A 20,952-nucleotide genomic window follows, 5' to 3' on the forward strand; every position below is an offset into this window, starting at 1 on the left:
GGGTGTAGCATAAGGATAGTGAAATCAGATTGCTAAGGTAAAACTGATGTTTAGAAGGAAAGGTTTGTCATTACCAGAACTGACAAAAGAGCTGCAATAAATTAAGCATTTATTGTGAGAAGTCATGAGAAATATTTTGCCAATTGTCATCTAACCATCGTGCATTTTCATATTAACTTTGAAATCTCAGTCTCCATTGAGAAACCCTAGCAGCTGAAATCCTGCTATTCACAAGAAAATAATAAAAAAAACCCTTAGTAGACAATATTACTTTGTATTATCTACCAAACCCTATGCATAAGCTCTTCGCTTGAATATCCCCACTTTGTTTCACACTGATGTATTTAATAGCCTCATTTGTGTATTGGTTCACATTTTCATTATATTTTGCCATTTAGCATTCTCCGTGATTGTGTTTCATTGAACAGATGCACTACAGTTTCTCTGCAGCAAATTCTATGATCCATAATTAGATGTCAATATGTTTTCTTGTAATGCTATTGTGAATTAAACACATTTTTAGTTACACGGACATTAATTAAAATCATATGCTGAATTGTTACATCTTTCCAAGCCAGTTGGAGAAAATATATCTGGTTTACTTCAGTGCTATAGAGCATTCCTTTTTATTTCTTCACTGTTTACCGCACTGGAAGAATCTACCCCCATCCCAGCCCAAATGACGCAATATTAACATTTATAGCAAGATAAATCCTGTCCTGTGATGAGTGGATCCAAGTGGTAAAGAATACCCTCAGTCACGTGAATTTAAACAGGAGGTAAGGATGCTCTCTCTAGGAACAGAGACCCACAACTATTAAACATGACAGAGGGAAAGGAAGATCCAGAGCTTGACTTTTGTTCATGGGACACTGCCTATATAGGGGTACAGAAGTGAACAAATGTATAGGAGCACTGAGACATGAACTTTAATACAGAAAAATCTGCTCTTTATTCCCCAGCTAACAGCCTGTAAGCAAAGTTTAGAATCCTGATGGCTGTTAACAGATAGGGGAAAAAGAGAATATGAGTAGTACTAAGATCTTGCATAATCATTGACATGTTTTATATACTAAATGATGTAATTTTTTTGCCTGTAGGGGAATCAGTTTTGATGGACAGGAGCTAAGAATTTTCTTTAAAAAAAATCTATAGCAGTAAGTTTTGGAGGAGGTTTCAAGCAGGTCCCAACAGAATGAATGGCATAAGGCTGGCATAAGATGTGTGAAATAACTGTAAACAGCTAGTGGGATGTGAGCTAGAGAGGAAAAGAGCAAAGAACAGCTTAAAATAATAAAGCAAGCCAGTGAGAACCAATATTCTTCCCTATTATTGTAGGTGGCACGTTCTTCCAAAAACACCCTTTTGGTTATTATAACATTTATTCCAACTTCCTACTCACTGAGGGCAAGTTTTGCCTCCACTTCACAGTTGCCAAAGTTTCCAAGACACACTTGATGTGATTTTGCTCCAGAAGAATAAGAGAGAAAGCAAGTCAGGGTTCATCATCTCCTATGCATAGTGGAGTTTTACTCAGTGGAACATACTGGTAAAGACTGCAGAACCGAAATAAACGGGAGAGGTGTCCAATAGAAAATTATTAAAGTATTGGTTCCTTTACATAAATGCCCCATGTAAGGCAAATCCTCTGTTGTTCAAAAAGAGGATTCTGCACTACTCTTTTTTACTCCCCTGCTATGGTACATCCCCTGTTGCCCAGTTCTAGTTTTACATAGTTAGGTTGCAGGTGTGAATTTGCTCACAGAAGAACCAGTGTCCTAGATAGCAGCCACATTCTACTTTTAAGTGCAGTTATATGATGCACTACCATAAGAATATACTCTGCAATATCTCAGTAACTTACCAAGAAATGTCTAAGAGTTTTGTTAGGAAGGTATGGCAGAACAAACAGGTGAGAAAATAAATGAAACTAATCCAAGCTGCTACATGAGAATCTCCTATTTGTGGAAACTTAAATCTTTCCTATGACACTTTAACAGACCATAGGTGTTTTTCCAAAGTGTGAAGTCTTTGCTGACTTGGGTACAAATGCAGTTTTTCTGCAGAATTCTTTGTTCTCTGTCTTCCATCACTCCCTCCCATATACATCTGTATAGGAACATTTATAAGCAGAGGTTGTGGTGATGGGTGATGTATGTTCAGTGTCTTCCAGAAGGTGGTAATTGATCAAAACTTGAATGCTTAAAAGATGGATATGAACAAATTGAAAAATCCGGAAGGGAGAGGAAAACAAACTTCATCTTGTTTCACTGTAATTTTGCTGAGAAGTTCAAATTCTTAGCTTTCAGAAGACACAGAAAGACTTTTGTGAAAACAAAAAACTTGAGAGTGACTGCCTTTTTCCAAGTTTTCAGGCTGTGAAAGTTAGATTGCAATTTCTCCTCCTGACTTAACTCTATTTTCAGTAAGAGCACATGCGGTTCTAATGAGTGCCATTAGGTCCGTGACAAATTTTCTGAGTATCAAGATTTCTTATGGTAAAACACAGACTTCACAAAATTAAAAATAGTGTACAGAGTTCTTAGGAGATTGAAAGGCAAACATTCTGAACTGTGAATAAGTCAATTTTTAAAAACCTGTAAGAAATCTCAAATTTAGAGAGAAGCTCAATTTGCATGCAAGATTTTCTGTAAATTTTAAACACAAATGTCATTGAAATGTTCACAGAATTAGGTTATACAAAAGACAACTTCTGACTGAAGACTCTCTACTGTTTGCAACTATCACATAAGCAAATAGCTCAAGCAGTTGTGAGTATGGGTTTAAAGTCTATAGATCAAGGCTTGGATTCTCTGAACACATCAAAAGTCTCATAGCAGCTCCCAAGGTTCTGCTGATTAACCCAGTAGGATATTAATTAAGGAAACATCTGCCATCCATACTCAGCATTCTCTTTCACCAATTAGGAGAGATCTGGGTAATTCAGACTTCTGAAGCACAGCTTTTCTTTTTTTAATTTCTTTTTTTAAATTTATTTATTTTTTTATTTCATTATTTTTTTTTTATTATTTTTTTAAATACAGAATTAAGTCTATACAGTACTGACAGAAATGAGCCAGTCTACTACTAAAACAGACTAATACCTAATGGAGGTAGGAGAATTGGAGGGGAAAAAGAGAGGAAAAAAAAAAAAGGGGGGGGGGAAAAAATTATCATTTTAAAAATAGTTCAAGGTATCTGACCCAGTTTTGTGTAGCTGCTGGATTCTAAAGCAGATATTTTTCTATACTGGAAAAGGGGTTACACAGTTGTGGAAATGGAGGAAGGACTGTACAGAACAGCAGCTGTGGAGCAAGATAAACAGCATGAGAACCAAGGACACCTCTAGAAGAAGGAAGAACGGCTTGTGGCTTTGATTGGATAAGTGCCTGCATGAACGGTTGAAGAGTGTTTGAGGAATGCTCTGTTGGCATGTAAAAGTGGATAGGAAAGTTGTAGGGGTGAATGGGAAAGCTAGAAAAAGAGAACTTGTGAAGGTATGTAAGTGATGTGAGGACTTGTAATAAATGATTTGGATCATTCACATCTGAGTCCATGCATCAGACATTGAATGCAGTAACTTCACAGAGAGAAGTCAGTGAGTAAAGCAAAACAATATAAAAGTTCAGTGAAACTTCACAAAAATGACTAAATAAAGACGTATTTTTTTTCTGAGGTCATATAAAATGGTCATATTTAGAGATGTGCTAATCACTTGTCCTGTTCTATGTGTGCCTTCATGTGATTCTGCTGCATTTATAATACTGATAGTGGCATTTGCAAGACTGCAGCCAAAGGTACAGTGCTGTTTTTATTATGCCTTTGTTCAAGAGATATGTATATTTTGTATAAATACACACCCAAACATAGCAGATTGCCAGCAGGTCTTTTTACCCCTCCTGTTAATGAAGAACCTTGTCCAGTTTCCTCCCTTCCATCTTGGCTACTCTAATCAAGGTGAATCATGCCTAATCCAACCTACCAGAAGCATATCATTCTCCCAGCACTATCCCTAGTCCAACACTCTGGTCACAACAACTTCCTTACAGTCTACATACTTCCCCCTTCTTCAGCCTTTTGTGATCTTCAGTTTGTGTTCACCATTTCCATGGTTTAACCGTGTCCCAGTTATCACTCTCCATACACTGCTGAGAAGCCAAGGACTTGAATCAGTAAGAAACAGACACTTCCTTTGTGCTTTAACTCTCACTGACAATGAGAACATGGGTGTCCCTGTAAACACACAAGCAAAAACATATACTTCATTTTCCTAGTTCAAAACTAACCTCAAAAATTCTCCTATGCCATGATACTTTACAAAAATTGTCCATGGTTAAGCATCTGGTGTGCCGAGACCACTGCCTACTGTGCCAGTCAATTTCCTCTTATTTTTAACATTCCCCATACAGGACCAGCCATCTGTTTCTTGTTCTATCCTTTGATTGCAATCTTTTGGGGATGGGTTTATTTCTGTACAGTTAGCACCAGCCAGACTGGGGTCAATGAACCCAGGCAGTCCCATTCAGTAGTATATAAATACATAGTATATGTATTATACAGCAGTTGTGGGGATTTAGTTTGTTTTCCTTTTGCCGTTGGAATGGGAAGTAATCCAACATTTTTCATTCAGTTCTTTTTATTATTACTTTAATTGGAATTAAAAAAGAAAACAACAAAAAAACAAACAAAAAAAAAACAAAAAAAAACCACACAACAACACCTCATACACAAAATAAAAAACAAAATGCTCTCACCAGCTTTTTTTCATTTTCACAGGTATGTCATATGATAATACTATTCAAGAACACAATTGGTTACTGAATACAACAATTTTGCAGTGCACCTGTCTCCTTCTCTCAAAGCAATGCATGTTGCCTTAGGTTTTGTTGCTTAATTTTTAATTACCACTGAAACAGAATGTGTGGAACTGTGATTAGCATTATAACAAAAGGAAGAAAAGTATAGAATTGGATGAGAAAAAAAATCACACAGTAAGTCTTGTAAGACTTTCTTCTAGTGTTCCTAAGGTAGACTCTAAAATGGATTAATGCAAATAGTTGTTGTACAGAAATACCTGCTTTAAATCAGTGCAAGTCCTGCAGATTCATATAAATGGTGTTCTCTGGGTTGGTACCATCTGAGTTTTTAGATTGTAGGTTTTTTCAAATACGTACCAAGAGTTTTCAAGTTTGCAGACTTCACTGCCACGAAAGAGATTAATATTTTGTCCCTACAGGTTTTTCTACAAGCTTATTTTAAATAGCTTTTGTCTTCCTGGTTTGTATGGTAGGAGCATGTCAGGCAGATCATATTGTTAACAGGCACAGTTGCAGAAGGTGGGAAAGACAATTTCAGATTTCCCTCTGACTTTATGAAGTTTGAATGTATTTTACCATAAAAGTTCTTTAAGTAGCCAGAAACAGGCACATCTGTGGTGAAACTGTGCCAATAGCTTCTCCTGAAGCTGTTCCATTACTTCACTGCGGACTAGATAACTGTACCTCCATCTCTACACCTTTCAGCAGTGGACTGCTCTGTGCTGTGTACTGTGTACCAGTCCTTCCATTTCCCTGTCACTTGTCCAGAATCCAGCATATCTTTACAAGTAGGAAAGTGTAGAAATACCTACTTTATGAATACCAGAAGGCTTTAAACGTGTTAGTGAGCATTTCTCCGAACTGAAAAGTTTTAACTCAGACCCAGTCACACCCAGATGTGAGGCTCTTGTACAGTTTCACTTCTGAAAGAGAAGGCTGGAAAAGATTTAAGTTTCAGAAGCTCCATGCTGAGGAGGTGGGTTTAATAATTGGGATTTTGGCCTGAGGTAGAGAATGGCAATTAATGGCCTAATCACATCATTTTCTGCATCTAGTTATGCACACAATGTACTTTCATTACTAAAATCATCTTGTAGAAACAGTGGCAGTATGGTATATCTAATAAGTAGGTGTAGAGAGGTTAATTAACTATTAAAAGGAATCCAAGCAGACAAACAGCAAAAATAAACAAACAAAAAGGCTAGCAGAAGAGAATAGAGCTACGGGGGGAAGAAAAAATAGAGCAATGGTTAGCCTGTCATTTCATCTTGCTGTTTTTCTTGATTGATGAATTTCAAGAAAAAAAGATGCAAAATAATCTGTGTCTTGGGTATTCACAGGCATTTTAAGTAGTGCTATAAGAGATGCCTTAATTTAAGAATTTTCAGAGATTAATTCTCCCATAACTCTCCTTTCAATTTGAGATTCATGAGAAGACTAATAAAACTAACCAGTCCACGCTTGTAAAAAATCATTTAACATATCACACATTCACGCAGCAAACCACAAAACACAAAGGCACAATCCTGCAAGCATTTGCTCAAGAAGGTCTTATTTCTGTAAAGACATCCCTAGAATACAAATTCATATTATTTCACAAACACAACATATGCACTGCTTCATATCTGGAGCACTCTGGAGCAGAAGCTCAAATGTTCCGAGTTATGTGCTACTTTCTGTTGTAGCATGTCTGCTAGCAATTTATAGGGGAAAATTTCGCCTTGGCAAGCATGACAAACATGTACTAATAATACTTTTCCATCTCAAACATTCATGTTTCATGGGTAGATAGGGACCAACAAACTTATTCATTGGTGATCTAAACCAAAACATGAGCCCAGAGGTGAAACCCATGGTGCCAATAAATGATTTTTTCCTATCCTGAATCCACAGGTTGCAGAATAAAGGAATTAAAGCTATTATTCATTTTGGCTTGTTCCTAGTGTTACTGCATGAAAGCTATAGCTGATTAGCAGCTGCATCATCTTGGTGCAAACTAAATGAATTTGCCCCAACGTAAAGACAAATCACTCCAGTTATTAAGAGAAAATATAAGCAGTCACTAGGAGAGGAGCTGATTATTCTACCATATTGTACTGTTCTCTCAAATGTCTTGATTTTGTTTGATATTTCCCCATCAAGTGCCAGAAAGAGTTGGCTGTCAACAACTCACAGGTTCCTTTTACAAAGCTGTAGATTTTCCAAGACTGTGCACTAAACCAGAATTTGTGATGATTTACACCCACTCATGCTGTACATGTAGAAGGAAATCTGAACAATGAAACAAAGCCTGTGAATATCCTTCCTTTTGTAACCCAAAGTGACAAAATGTGGAGCACTCATCTGTAGAAGATGCTTTGTACACATTAATCTTTAAAGCTTATTCTACTGCTCTCCTCTCAAAAAATTAATAAGTAGAAAAATTAACAAGCAAATAATATATCTAATTCCTGACATCACTAACCACAGAAAGTATCCTGCCCTTTTCTGAAGACTAAGGTGATTTCCTATGTGCTTCAGTGTCTAAATTTTATTTCTAGGTAACGAAATTTCTTTGAGGTTTGGACAATGGAGAAAGCACACTCTATTTTCCACTCTCTCAGGTTACACATCGATGTAGTCCTTAGTATCTGTGGATGGCTTACTTCTTATCTGTGCTGATAGATAGAAGCAAAGAATCAAGTTTTCCTTACATATGCCACATTTGAATGTCCAGAGAGGGGAGAAGCAGAGTTGAAGGTTTCCCTTCAGAAAGTTCTTGTTTCTGGTTTTCATTAGTGTTCAGTCAATTCTTAATCTATTGATACTCAAAATGACCCAGACCCACATTGTTAGGCTTTTCCCTCCCGTGATGAATGAATGTTGTTGAAGAATGAAGTTAAACCGTAAGTTAATAGAGATAAGTCTTCAAAATGGGCTATAAATCTAAGTGGATGAGTGCTTCTTAGCCAGCTGAATGAATGACTATTCAGCACATTACTAACATAATAGACACAAACTTAACTTAGGCACTTACCTGGAACATTTCTGAGTTTCCTGGAAAGAACTAACAGCTTCTTGTGTTTATTTCAGCATTCTCAGGTATCCTATAATGCTCCACCATCACTACCTGGTAATATCACTGCTTTATCCACTCAGAGTGGCACTTTTCACACTGTCTCATCCTAGACAATACTTCTATCTGTACTATTACAGCAATCAAAAGATCTGCCTCAGAATCACATGAAGTAGAACTCAGCTCACAGATTTTTTGTTTCTGGAATGAAATAATATTAACATCTCTTTTGTATTACTATGAATAATCAAACATAAAAAGCAGACTAAATAATTTAGACCTCTGATAATTATTTGGTTCATATTCCTGTATTTTCCATAGATGTGGGAAGTAAGGAATGGTCATATATTTAAACAATATCTTAATGTAGTCTTAATATTTCCAGGATTAAAATGATGACATTGAGTTAGGTAAATTGTGTACAAGACTGTTATTACAGTCTTGTAGAAAGAACAAAGTAAGTAATTTTGACCAAAAGGGAAGCAGTTCCCCAATTTGGACTCTAAAGCACCCACTTCAGACTCCATCCAATATATCAAAAAAGATAAACAATTACTTTTTGTATATCCTCTCCATTCACAAATTATAAAATATTTCAAATTCTGAAATAAGAAGAACCAAAGCCTTTGAGACACGAGAGATGTTAAAGTGGGAAGCATAAGGATTTTCACTCAGCAATGACCATACCCACCCGTGCACCATCCATTTCAAAGGCCATCATATGTCTGTTGGATCTCAGGATTGTCATAACCGAGGCTGATGTGGAGAACATAAATCTAAGTGAGAAAGAGCCCAGATCCAAAATACTCAATATTGACATATATGGGTAGTTTAGTTCAATGTTAAAATTGTGCTACAGACAGGCTTATGATGTTTATTATACTAGACAAGCTGTAAACCAATGCTCCTCACATTCTCTAGGAGTGAAACCCTAGCATTTAGAAAAAAACAGCAATTCTTGAGTTTCTATGCCTGAAAGGTGTCCCACTTTTCCGTAACCCCGCATTATGTACAAGTTTTGTTGCTCAGAAAAATATAATAAGCACTATTTACTGTATACTATATAATACAAACTAACATAAGATATCAGAATATGCTGGTAAAAGGGCACCAAAAGATTTGACAGCCCCAAAGGTATCCCTTTCTTCTAAAGTGATGGCACAACCATATAATCTATACAGAAGTAAAATCTTTCTGGGTAAAGTCACTGCCTCTCCTTCCCTTTACTTGCAGTTCTACACCTCTACACATTTCTGGGAAGATTTGTCCAAGAGGAATTCACCTCTGCACTACACAGCAGCATGCACAACAGCCACACTGCTCCTGCACTAGAAATGGGGAAGACTTACAGAGGAACCAATTTCCCATCCCAAAGCACAAACTGGTAGCTGTTTTTTTCAACTATCATAATTATTTTTGCAGTTCTTCCTCACTCAGTCCTCTCACTTTCTAGTGCATAGTCATGCTCTGAAGAGATTTTTAGCAGTTTCATAGCTTTTTGTATTAGCATGAAGAGATTTGGACTGTGGGATCCTCCTGTGAAAATCAGGATGTTGTGTTATTTTGTTCTGAAAACTATTTCATTCTGACAGACTGCTGTTAATCACATGCATAACAGTATTCTGAACTACAAGAAGTTTCTGTGGTTCTAAAAGATGTTGGGTACCTCCCTCCCCCCTGTGCCTGTTACCACAACTTATTTTTGCAGGTTGGTTTTTGGGCTTTTTGGTTGTTTTTGTTTGTTTGTTTGTTTGTTTTTTGTACGTTATTCTTTTTCCCCTTCACCTAAACATATCTTTACAAAACTGAGATTATAAAACAGAAAGGTGTTTTAAGCATGCTTTCATTATGTGCTGACTCAGTCTGCTTTCACTGAAGGCAGTTCAAACAGCCACAATAAATTACTAAAATTTGTATGCAGGAGAAATGTGGGTTACAGGTAATATTTGTCTACATCCTGCCAAGGCAGTTAGGAAACTTCTCTGCATTGTGAATTCAGGACTTGAGTACCTAATTTAATAAAAAGTCTATAGTACCTTAATTCATACACCTACCAATGTTTCCTTAAAATATTAAATACTACCTTAGACCTTAACTCTAGCCCAAAGCAGATAAGTTCAGCAGGTTCAGCATGCTCTTTTCTTTTGTTGAAGGACTTTATTGCAGACAGTAAGCTTAAATACATAGTAGAAAAGGAACACAAAGGCTGTTCCACCATATGCAACCTGCAGGTGACTGTTTAAGGTGACATTTGCTTTTTATGTATATATGTTGGCAGTACATAATGCTTCATGGGAAGGAAGGTAACTAATTTCATTTCGTGAGAGCCTTCTTTATTAAAAGAAATTTTTTCAGTAACATTTAGATGCAGTTTAAACAACTCATTATTAATAATATTAATAAATAGAGAAAAAGTAGCTTCTCCATCCCTTTGTTGCTGTCAGAGCAGGACATGGGAACAAGCAGACATCAGCAATCTGTGAGTAGATAATAACATCCTGCTCTAAAACAGGTTAACAAGACAGCATTATTGATCCACTGAACACCATGAAGGACATCCAAGGAAGCCTTCTGCTTCCTTCTGCTTCTTACCCTTACCCTTTCTTACAGTGTTGACAATGAGCAATTCAGGACTGAAATCTGTGCAGCTGAGAAAGCAGGAAGTTCCACTTCAAGAGTTTTATTTGGACTGGTCATTTTTAGTTAGCCACAAACCTATGCCTTGTGCAGTTCTCTGTAGAAATTCCTACCCAATGGCTTCATTAATATCAATTGAAAAGGAAAAAAAAAAAAAAAAAAAAAAAAAAAAAGGAAAAGGTTTGTCTTCTTAGTTTTTTTGTCTAGCAAGGTGTAAAAATATTATTGATCATTTATGCCATTATTTTTTTTTCTAAATATGTTAGGTTTCAGTAGAGGATTCCTGTGAATTAAAAATTGGCAATTGATCTGATCTTGGCTTCTGAAAATGTGTAATGAAATACACATTGCACAATATGAAAAGCAACCACACTGGAGGCAAAGCAGGGGAGGGAAACACGTTTGCTGTTGTATATGAACATGCCAAACTGGAAAGACAAACACTGAATTTTCTTTAAAAAGATTATAATTTCCTTAGGTTTACAATGATGAAATTTTCATTTCATTTAGACAGAGACAGACAAATGTGCTGAGAGAAGTCAAAGAAACTTAGATATTGAGGTATGAAATAAATGTTTTCTCCTGGGAACACCTTATTTTTTCAGAATGTATGGTTTACAGTATAGCAATAGCCAATAGTAATAGTATTGCAACCATATGTGAGTACACAAAATTGTAGTGTTGTGTATGAGGTTGATTTTCACATAAAAATGACAGAGAGTCTCCTTCATCAGACATGGTTTTAGTAACAAGGGTTGATTTCTTTCCACTACTGGCAATACTGAGTCCAACACTTATTTACTCCCAAATCCTCAGAATTGGGAATAAAGCCAAAGATTTCAAATCCAACATTTTCCCTTTTTATAAAGGCATTTTAAAAACACTCAACAAAATAGCTTTTACCCAGTTAAAAGAACTATGACAAGGAAATTCCTGGTCTGGTCTTTAACAATATACACACTTAAGATAGTAGCAGACCACTATTGTTGGTTCCTTGCCAAAAGTAAACAGTTGTATTCTATTCACCTAAGTTCTTTCTTATTTTAATTGAATGATTGAAATGCTTTCAGCTCTTCCTCTGATATGGTGTTCAGTGTCCCAGCCCATTCTTATCCAGTTTCTATTCAATCAGCTTTATGTTCCCATGAAGTTTAAAATTATGTAAAGATACTCCAGTGTGATCTCACATGGTAGAGGACACTGATAACACATTACTTAGTCTTGATTTAAAAGCTGGATCATCTGCTAGGATTTATGGCTTACTGATGCTCATACTGACTCCAAAAAATAAGCCCATTCAATACAACAGTTATAAAGCAACTTTCAAGGCTTGTACAATTGTTTCACTCATTTCACCCAAATGAATCAAACAGACACTGAAACTATTGAAAAGGATTGAGTGGAGAAGTGGGAGAGCCAGAACTGCTCTTGCCAGGCATTGCCTGCCAGAAACATTAGGTAGCTTTCTCTACATCTAATATTAGACAGCAGAACTGGACCTCTAGCTACTGTCTCCAGAAAGGCGCCCAGCAGGTATGATCCTGTCTCTGCAGGACATGACATGAGGGCACATGCATTGTGCCAGACTATCACCCCACCTCAGGCTCATGACTGGAGATGATGCTAGCAGCTGGGTACTGCTGGAAGCAGGGCACTTTGCTTGCTGAAGTGATGATCCTTTGGCAAAATATAGCCTGTAATTCTTCTGTGATTTTGAAAAGGCTTCTTTAAAGCCTGGGAGGGGGAAGGGGGGCGTAGGGCTGAGACAATGGCTCATTAACTAATTCTCCCCAATACATACCAAAAAATAGTTTCTAATTTAAATAGATGCCAACAACAGAGAGAATGATCTGAAAATAACTCTTACTTCTCCCACTAAATCCCCCCAGCCCCCATTTCTTCAAGTTTCTTGGCTTAAAGACTTTACACACTCCTCTCTCTGCTTCCCCCTCTCCCACCTCTCACCTCCTCCCCCTCCAATCTGGCTTCTCCGCCTCCCTTGGCAGGCTCTTTAGCTTTAATTCAATAGTCAAAAGGCTGAATCAAAAGTTGTATAATCCGTTTGAACCAACTTTTATTTCCTATCAGAAAAAGAGCAGTGGCTGAGGCCAGCCCAGCTGTGACTGAAAATTAGTGGCAGTGACAAGTGTGAGCTACCGATATTTTTGCCTTTTTGTGCATGTTTTATTTGCTTGCAGAGACACCCTATCTGCGCCACCAGGTGCAGCTTATGGGCATCTCTGTGATGAGCATGAGCATGAGCAGAGCAGAACTGTTACTCTCGCCACTCTTGTCTGAGATGTAACTGCTGGCGCAGGGAACCCGGAACTGGGCAGTGTCTAAGGTTCAGCAGAAGGCAAATTTTGAAGAGAAAAATTCAGAATAAGTTAAGTAAAAGGAGGGAGAGAGGCAGATGAAGAGAGGATAGGCAGAAGTATAAAGAGACAAGAAAGGCTGCTAGTTTTATTCTTCCTATTGAATTGCTGTTGAAATAGGTGCAGAGCAACAAGATAGGAATTAGAAGAAGCCTATGTGCAAGGGAAACTGGAGCGTGTCTTGATGAGCTTGATAACAATTCTGATATGGGGAATGGCTGCAGTCTCTAATTGCACAGAATGAATGCTGGTTGAGAGAGAAATCTCTTGGAGCTAGTAGATGGTATTAATGCAAAAACAAGTATGAACTCACTATAAATATACTTGGACAGAAGATAAGGAGTTGTTAGCCAGGTGATCTCTAAGCAGAGAGGCAGGGACATGAGCATACTACCTTTAAGGCACAAGCCAGCAGTATGCCAAGAGACACGTCTCCATCACAAGGGAGCAAAGTGAAAGGCTGACTGGAGGGCAGTAAAGGAGAAAATAGCTGCAAGGGCAGGAACCAAGTGGATACTTATTGAAACTGACAGTGATGTGGGTGTCCAGCTTCAGTGTGGTGTGAGCCAGCTTCAGCATCCCAAACTATTGCCCTTCCACATTCTGAGATCAATAACATACTGTTACACTTCTGGTAATACTGGCAGTTGATGCAGTCACAGCCTTGTCACAGGAGGAGCATAACCTTGTCTTGATCAGGAGCTGAGTAATTAGCTGTAATGAGCTTTGGCCAACCAGGTGATGTGAACAGGAATCAACAATTGGCAGCAGAGCAATGCCTGAAACTGCTGGAAATGTATAGCTGAGTGCCACCATGGACTGACTTTATTGGTGGCCTATCGAGAAACTGGTATACACTATTTGGGGCTGGAAAAAGTTTTATTTACATGAAAAAGAATAATAATAAAGTTGTGCTTCCTTATAATCCTTTTAAGAGAAATAAGAACACTAAACAATGATTTTTCAGCATATCATAGACAGTAGAGACAGGCTGATTTTTTTTCTCAAAGACTGATATTACACCATTTTAGTTTGATTTAATTTTACTAATCTTGTGTGCTTAAACTCTTAAATTTACTAAAAAAAAAAAAAAAAAAAAAAAAGTCACAAGTTACAAATATTTGAGCCTGACATCAGATGTCTTTTAAAAATTTCCTATTAGGTAAAAGTCAAAATTAGAAATCTAGACAGTAGGAATTAATGGAATTAATTCCTTCTGTTCTTCTTGGTTATTTTGATGTTTTTGTTTTTATTGTTATATATATATATATACATATTGTAGTATATTTGTGGCTTTGAAAATAAACCGGACACACTCCATCATTCAAGAAAAAGAAACTCTTAACTATAATGAGAAAATTTAAATTTAAAAAAAAGAAAAAGTAGATTTTTAGAACCTGCAAGAGCATATGGCATCAGCACACACATCTTTACATGCATTGAAAGCTGACACTTGCTCAAACCTGAATTTCAGCTGTAAAGAATACCATGAGAACATTCTACCATGAGCCTCCCGGATATTCACCATACCCAGACACATGGTTGTCTTTCTTTCAATATTATGCAACCCAAAATATTCAAATTACGTATACTCCAAAATTCAAACTAGAAAATTTTCCAAGGTGCTATCAGTGACACAACTATCAAACATTCATTCATTTCTTCTGTATTTCTCTGGATTCTTCTGCCAGAACACCCTTGTTATACACAGTGACAAAATACAGATTACGACTGTTTTTGTTGTTGTATTTTGTTGTGGGGTTTTTTTGTGTTTTTTTTTTTTTTTTTTTTTTTTTTTTTGTGAGCTGGCGGGGTGGGGGGAGGGGGGGAAAGCAGTACATTAAGGTATGAAAACACCTTTAATTTAAAGTCACCATAACCCACCAAAAAAAAAAAAAAAAAAAAAAAAAAAGTACATGTTGTTATTATGGAGGGTTTTATGGCTAAATAAATAAATAAATAAAGTTACATTCAATTCATCTCCCACAGTTCCTTCTTACACATTGTCAGCTCCCCTTGTGCACACCCGTCCACCCTGCATACAGTGAGTGCATATGGGACATTGGAATAGCTGTGGGATAAGTGCAGTATTAGCACAGTGTGGTAGCTTTGATATGTGATGCTCTGCAGGGCTGCCAGCAGAGTGACAGTCTCCTTCCTCTAATGCAAAGACTATTCATATATTCAGTTCACTTGTAATAGTCTTATGTTGTCATTAGTGGCACGAAGCAGATTGTGCATTGCAATGGAAAGCTTTGCATCCCTGAGGATTAGTTCTTGCTTTTGAGTGCCAGTTCTGAAGCATTCAACAATTTTTATCAAATGAAAAAAAAGGGTCAAATACAAGCAAATGAAAAGAGTAGAAAACAAACAGGCCAAAATAATACAAGAACATAACTGAGAATTTGTTTTCCTACTATATTGCTTCCAATGGGAATTTCTGTAGTAAGGTATTGTTCATATCAACACAGTTAGGAGCTTATCACTGATCACAGAAAAAAAAACATTTGTACTTTGAATTCACATGCACAAATTACAACTGTTAAACAATAAATGCTTTCTCCTTAATGTTGATGATATAATAATAACAACAATAAATGCAAGATATTGCTCCATAGAATAGTTTTGGTGCATTTAAACCTGTAAATTTTGCTTAATTTAGACAGTAAAGAACTGTGAGAGATAGCTCAGATAATAAAGGAAATCTGAGTCCCCATGACCCAGTTCTGATACCAGCAGTCATGGTAAGTAGAACTTCCATCTGAGTGGATGTGCAGATTCAAGGAGAGAAAGTGCCACATAATTTGACAAATATGTTCCTGCTAAGGATAGAGGACCACTGTTCTAGATGATACAGAAAAGAAAGAAGAAATTCCATCTGGAAGGTTTACAGTGCAAAGCGACGCCGTATGACAGATAAGTTGCCTCAAGTAAAGCAGCAAACCAGTGCTAGATCCAAGAACAAAGCAAAGGTTTCCAATCCTAGTCTAGCAGTCTCTCCTTCTCCCACCTTCCGCCCCCTACTATGATATTACTGTGTTTTCAAGGACTACATTTTAAAGCTTTGTATACCTGTAAATGTGGGAACATTCTGCGTGGAGGAGTGCTGGTAAAAGGCTATTTAAAAGAACAAAAATACCATATGCTTCCTGGATTAAACTTGAAACCTCATTAAGGTCAATAGAAAAGCCTAAGATAGACTTGTGATTTGGTGTGAATTTTCATTTGATCAGGGAGGGATGGTATTCTTGTAAACAAAGTTGCTAATTTAATCCTACCCAGAATAAACGTGTGTGTAAACATGAAGTAATAACACTGCACCTTGGAAGCAGACAGCCTAAGGAGATGCTGCCCTCTCAGTTTACTAATCTTAAATACTAATGGAAGCACATCATTTACAAACATAATAGAGAATGAAGAGCATTCATATTCTCCAGCCTCATCTAAGCGGCTTCCGCCTAAACAAGCAGCCAGCTCTCTGGACTGGTGGTTTAAAACAAATGCCACACATAGAGGCATGAATGAGAAAGTGTCAGTAGGGGTAGCAATCTTTGTGTCTGTTAACAGCAGATTATGTATTAAATAAGGCTACTATATGCAAACACTGTCATTTTATTCTCATTGCTAAGTATAGAAAATGTATGAGTAGCAAAGGCTGAGATTCCTCTCTGAAATGTTCTAGTGACATCAGCCTTAATCCCTCTATTGACGAAGATCCAAAAAAATGCAGAAATAGAAGAATGTTGTAAAGTAGAACCTGATGCCATAATTGTACTTCAATATTGGTTCTATAAATAGAATTTTATCGATCTCAGTGAGCACACAGTGGATTTGTGGGCTTTGGGTAGAAAAACACACACATACACACACACACACACACAAAAAAAAAAACAACAAACAAAAACTTTTACATTACAACCCAATTCCATAATACTCAATTTTCAAAGCTCTCATATTTATTTTCATGTTAACAAAACATTTTTGTTTCCAAAGGAATATCAGTGGGAAATAAATAAATAAATAAAATCAGAAAAATCAGAATATACTACACCTGCATAATTTCTAATTGCCAGGGGTATATTTTCTTGCATAATTATCTCTAAACTTCTAACATCTATTATTTGAAGACCAAGCATTTATTGGAATTTAATTTAATCCTGCAGATCACAAAACCCTGTTTGATACTGAAGAGGTGGGCCAGAAAGGACAGACATGATCAAAATTAACATATTTATTCCTGTTTAACATTGCCCACTGAAAAATTGTCTTAATATTTTAAATTTTAAGAAGACATTGGACCTGCTGATCTCAGTTTTAAACTGACTCCTTAAAATGAAAAATTCCAAAGTAATAATTAGAATAACAAAGAACGGAAGGTGTCAGGTGATGAAATTAAATTTGATTTAAAATACTGGCAAAAGCATAATCAGTGTTTCCTGCATTCAAGTTTGTCTGTATACGTATATTTAATTTTTTAATAATTCCTTTAAATTCACAAAGGTTGTAAATCCTGTTTGTTAGATCTGTAAGCAGTTGCATTTTCAGTCTAAAGAACATGGAGTGGTAAATACAATTATCTTAAAGAAACCTGCAAAAAAGCAGTTTTCCTGAAGAACATGAAGATGTTGGACATTGTTTGTATAACCACCTCACTATTTCTAAGCACCTCTATATTTTTTCAACTAATCTCTTAAAAAAAAAAAAAACAAAAAAAAAAAACCAGGATATTTCCACTTCCTTCCAAATAAATTTGCATTTTTGTGTCAAGGATATGCTAACTTAGACATGGCAGAATAGTTTATTCCAGTATAAAATCACTAGTTTTCCTACATTTGTCAATTTCATTCACATTCGACAGTGATCTCTGAAGGAAAATACTACAATAGACCAATCTGTTTGACTACACCCAGAGACTTGTTGTATTAGGTCCCCCTAATGTCCTCTAAGGTACAGTTCAAAGTGTCATAAGACACATGCTGTGAAGACATACATGTACAGGTCATAATCTTGAACTCAAAACATCTGAATATGGAAGTATCTTGTCATCAGCTGACAACTCGGTAGTTTTGGTATTAGAAATGTAATGTCAGCATGAATTGCAGCTGTTTGATCTTCCTGTACAAGCCCAGTTCTCCTTCATCACATCTGGAACTTGTGATAAATTTCCTCCTAAGGATCTTTAATTCAGGACACAACACTGAAAGTTCATGGAATCTTTTCCAGTATTTCTCTTTCCCTATTAAGCAGATTTCTCCACTACATTTTGAGCGTTTATTTTTTTACCTGCTTTGTGCACACAGGTAAAACTTGTCACCTTTCGTACTGCCACAAGACTCTTCAAAGATACGGAAGCCCAGTTCATTCAGTCTTGCACAGTAGGTCATATTTTCTCAATCTCCAGTCAATCTCTCTTCAGTCAGCCATGATAAGAGCCATGAATCCAGACATTCTTGGAGGAAGGAATTAAAAACTGGACTTTCCTTCAACTGTGATATCACCAGCTGGCATAGAGCAGCTTCCTCATTTCTTATAGACAATCTTTGTTTCATATAGATTTTCTTTTCTCTTTTTCTTTTTCTCTATAGCAGGGTAACACAGGCAATTCTTTTCAGCTGACTGACCCCTCAACACTGCATCTCATTCTCTCTGGAGAGAAGGCTTGCATAGATATAGTATAACATAGGTTTCTGAGATTATCTTTGTTGAACTGCATCTTGATTTTTCAGTTTAGCTAAGACTCTTTTCATTTTTGAGCACCAGCCTGCTGCATACATCCAAACCTCTCATTGCCACACACACAAGTAGTGAACACAAAATGTGGTCATCCAGGATTTCAGAATCTTCATTCAGATCACCAGCGAGACTTGCAGAAACTCATTTTGACAGAAATCCATTGGTGCTCATTTTGAATGTGATTTATCAAATAGATTTATACTTTCTGCCTGATGCCTAAATTTAGATAAGTTGTAAGGAACTGTTAAAAAACCTCACTGTGCTCTGCTCATGAGATACTTCTGCAACGATTAATCTCTTGGTGCGTCTTCTCTAGCCAGAAGGTTGGCTACCTTACTGTGGAGTGGGTGACCAATGCGATAAAAAACTGCTCCCAAACTGTTTGTTAAATTAGAAAGCAGAAATTAAAACCTTCTCTGCCCTTGCAAAACCAAAGAGAGAAAATATTTAGGAATTAAAAAAATAAAAATAACTGTAATAATAAAATATAATATGAACAGAATTTCTTATTTTTTTATTTTATTTTATTTTTTTACCAAGTTCTGTCCAGTTTTGAGGAACTGGAGAGCTGCTGATAACACCACCTCAAGAAGAAATCTTCAGAATGCATATGGAATTGTATAGAACAGAGAAAGAGAAACAGGAGGGTTGCTAATTGAGCATGTTCCAACAAATGTAGGACAAGCTCACAGTAATGGGAGGCTGGCAGGAGGGAAAAGAGAGGTGAGCAAACAGTCTAAATAATATACATCAAAGAAAGGCAAAACACACTACCACAGCATGAATAGGCAGTGCCTCACAGGAATGCTTATTTCTCTGTATGTACCTAGGACATGAATAAAAATATATGGATAACAAAATAACCATTTCAGAATTAAAAACTAGAAATGAAGAAAAAGAACATTTTTGTTCTGCTAACTTGATCAGTCACTACAGGATATAAAGTAAAAGAAACAAAAACAAAAACAAAAACAAAAAACAAAAAGCAGATTAATCAGCACAAACATGCTAAAAGTATAAACAAAGAAAAAGTATTTTTGAAACATAATTAACACCTATTTGGGCATTGCTTTAAATTATTATTATTATTTTTATTTTTAATGAAATGTAAGCAAACATGAGGTTAGTCCTAATTACCTGTTCTTTGTAGGTAAATCCCAAAGCCATTACCAAGCCTTGTTGGTTTTAATCTGCAGAGCTCTTCAAGGAGCTCTTTAAAGGAAATGGCTGAGAATGCTGCATTTTCCCCATCCATTTAGAAGGCCAGCAACACAAGAAATCACAGGGCACAGTCTGCACTTGTATAAACTGGAGGATGTCCTATAGACAGATAAAACAGGGATGTTCAGAGGCTGTTTGCACGGACAGCAGATACATTCTTGACTGTATCTCAAGGACAAAAACAGAGTTCCATTAACAAACAGCAGGGATTTTTATTTTATTTTATTTTTTTTTCCAAGGAGTCTAAAAATTTGCCATGCCATCCTTTGCTCAATACAATCCCTGCTATGTTAATGCTTATCTAGATCTTAACATTTCTTGTGCTGCAGATCTGACTTATATTTTTGTTTTAAGTCTTATCAATTCTCTGGAGCTATATAAATAATTGACAGTAATTAATTATTATTACAGCTGCCCAATGAAGACAGCGATCTACATCCCTAAGTGGAAAATTACTATAAAGGCTATATGTCAGATAAAAACTAATCTGCCCCTTCTGACTTTCTTTTTTGCTCGTATGCTTTTAATTTTTTGAAAAATGTATTAGATGATACATTCTCCACCAAAACTTTACCACTCTTTTTCTCTAATTTCCTGATACACATGCAGCCCTGGTCAATACACTGACATTGAGAGCCTCTGCTTTTAACACCAGAGACTGGGATGATGCTTCTTATTGAATCTATAAGGAATGTCAAGTCCAAAGTCACCACAGCTTTTCATTTTCATCCCCAGAACTCCCAACATGGACATTTTAAAAATAGAAAATCAAATGCAATTACCTCACAGCAAGAGGTTTTTTCTTTGCTAGTAAGAATACAAAAAGATGCTATCCCACCAGGATGCTACCAACAGGAGACAGAGACACAAACTACCTAAGGATGCATTTCAACTAGTATGGGCATCTAAGTCATTCTTCATTTACCATATTTGCTTTCTGGTGCCTTTAGAGTCGCCTGGGATTCAGCTAAGTGGAACTCACAGGAAGAACTCAGATAGCGCTTTGTGCTTTCCACAGTAGCACAGTTCCAGAGCTTTTTTTTTTTTTTACAATGGGTTTTATCTATCATTTTCTCCCACAGGAACCTGATACAAATAATACTGGATTAGAGCA

This window comes from Excalfactoria chinensis, chromosome Z (genome assembly GCF_039878825.1).
Source record: "Excalfactoria chinensis isolate bCotChi1 chromosome Z, bCotChi1.hap2, whole genome shotgun sequence".
NCBI classification, from domain to species: Eukaryota; Metazoa; Chordata; class Aves; order Galliformes; family Phasianidae; genus Excalfactoria; species Excalfactoria chinensis.